Source organism: Gavialis gangeticus, unplaced genomic scaffold (assembly GCF_001723915.1).
Source record: "Gavialis gangeticus isolate Ggan-Ray unplaced genomic scaffold, GavGan_comp1, whole genome shotgun sequence".
NCBI classification, from domain to species: domain Eukaryota; kingdom Metazoa; phylum Chordata; order Crocodylia; family Gavialidae; genus Gavialis; species Gavialis gangeticus.
In genome coordinates, this window is record NW_017729031.1 from 57,538,298 (window position 1) to 57,540,796 (window position 2,499).

General features: G+C 43.1%; 1 protein-coding gene across 2 annotated transcripts in view; it reads right to left on the minus strand.

The window, feature by feature from the left end:
* ATF2 (activating transcription factor 2) overlaps window positions 1–2,499 on the minus strand; it is a 98,028-nt gene that overhangs the window by 13,985 nt on the left and 81,544 nt on the right. The window lies entirely within an intron of this gene.

The following is a 2,499-nucleotide window of genomic DNA, read 5'->3' on the forward strand; positions in this document are numbered from 1 at the left end:
GTATAAATTTCCTGTGTGCAATAGACTTAGATCTTAGGAGACACCAAGAAGCCTTGAAGATGAGGAGGTATAGTTAGTTTAATACTCTGTAGCCTTGGACTTGACATCTCTAACCAAACCTTCTCCCCATGGGGCCAGACCACACACCCTCCTTCACAGCTGGTTAAGGGCTGACCCAGGCCCCCTTCTCCCTGATCCCACAGGGCTGGACCACTCCCCCTTCCCTGCACCTGGCCTGGTTGGGACTGGGTCATGCCCACCTCTGCCTGTGGTCAGGCCATACTCCATTCCCACTTGCAGAGCTGGGCCACACACATCCCCTCCTCCCTACCTGGTGAGGTTAGGAACTGGGCAATGCTGCTTTTCCTACAGGGCTGGATTGGGGTGAGGTCATGCCCCCTCCCCACCATATGACCATACTGGGGCTGGGTCAAGGCCCCTTCCCCAGCACAGCTGGAGAGAGGCTGGGTTGTCCCTCCTTCTTAACCCCCTTCCATGCAGCCAGATGGGGCCCTTTGAGCATGCTCAAGGTGGCAGACTGGATCCACCAGCAGGATTTGGCCCACAGAGGGACTGGGCACTGCCCATCTGGCATGCTGAATGAGAAGGTTAAACACCACTGCCTTAAACTGCACCCCCCCCCAAAACAAAAACTGCAAAAGTTATTCAGCTTGACTTCAACAGAATTTTTTCCTGATTTTTCTATTGGGTTATTAAAAAACACACTCAACTCTGCTCTTTAGGTCAAATAATTAATTTTTGAAAATGTTTTGCCTGTTATTTGTCTTTTCTTCCTCTTCTCTTGTATCTTACAGTTTTTCTTGAAAATTAGTTCATTATAAGATCAATCTAATACATATGAAGACCAAACAGATTTGATAAGTCTTCAGATACAAAAAAGAGTTGTTATCAAGATGGCAATCAATTGTTCTCTGTGTCTACAAGGGACAGGACAAAAAGTAATGGGTACACGTAGGTTGGATATTAGGAAAAAATATCTAATGATGAGCATGATTAAGTTCAGAACAGATTACCTAAAGAGGCGATTTGATGATGGGACCAGTGGCAATTAACATGGGGAAACCTGTGGGCTGGATAGCATGGCATCGCTCTGCAGGCCAGGGGTCCCCTGATCTATTCTATTCCCATGCTCTAATAAGGATCATCCCTGTCTAAATCATCCCTCCATCATTAAGTTTTTCAAGGGCAGGTTAAACAAACACTTTGCTTGGATAAGTTAGACAGGGATGATCCTTACCAGAGCACAGGGATGGACTAGATCAGGGGTACTCAATGCCCTGGCCTGCACAGCCATGTCATCTGGCCCACAGGTCTCCCCATGTTAACTGCCACCAGTCCTGTCACCAAATTTCCAAGCCCCACAAGACTGGATTGGCCCTGCCCAGAGGGATCAGGCTCTCATGCAGCTGGATCAAGCTGGAGCACAACGAAGCCACATAGAAACAACACCACATACTGGATCAGGCCCAAAAATGGACTTGAGACTGCTTATCTGGCTGAAAACTTTTGAGTGCCTTGGACTAGATGATCTCCTGAGGTCCTTTCCAGCTTTTTTTTTTTTAAATGAAATGCTGCTCCCAAGATTCATTTAGAAACTAGGATGTCAAAACATTTAGATTCAGCTTTCAATAAAGTTATGCTGATTTGCATGAGTTGAGGCTCTGATTCTTACTTCTTTTGCAAATTCACTTTGTTTCCTATATCTTATTGTAACTCTGTTTAATTTTGTATAGAATAAATAATTTATGATACTCTCCAATGAAAAAATTGCAATGTAAAATTTTTTCTACAATATTTTGATGGGAAATGTTGATAATGTCTATTATTTTATTTATATACACTTATTTTATTTATACATTTTTAAACATTATTTCAACTGCTATTAAAAAGAAGTAAATGATTCAAGTGGGCGAGTGCAAGCCTTTGGCTCACAGTGGTAACAAAATGCCAGCACCACCAACTACATGATTAGAAGTTAAATGAATTGATCGTTTTTCACTCCACTTGCTTGCTGATGGAGTTCCACATCACAGTCAGGCATTAATTAGCATTTCTTGATCATCTCAGCACAAGGAAAAAGACTGATGGGGAACTGCTCATGGGCTATCCTTTCATACTACATGGTCCATAGGAATACTGTTGAAGCACCCTGACAGGGCAGTGTGGCAAAATCTACACTGACACTACCTATGCTGCACTTGCTCTGTAGATAAAATGAGGCCTTCAGTTTCCACTGATGTCAATTTGGCACCTTTCATGATCACTACCTTAGCTTTAAAGGAAAAAAAGTTCAGTTAAAAATGAAATGAAATTACAACAGATCTTAATGAAAGCAAGATATTTCTAAGTTCAAGATAAAACTTCACCCATGACACTTCAGTCCAACGTGCCTTGCTCTCAGTTTGCGTCACAACCTCAACACCATTTAAAATGGAACAGCCCTTAACCAGCTGTGAAGGAGGGTGTGTGGTCTGGCCC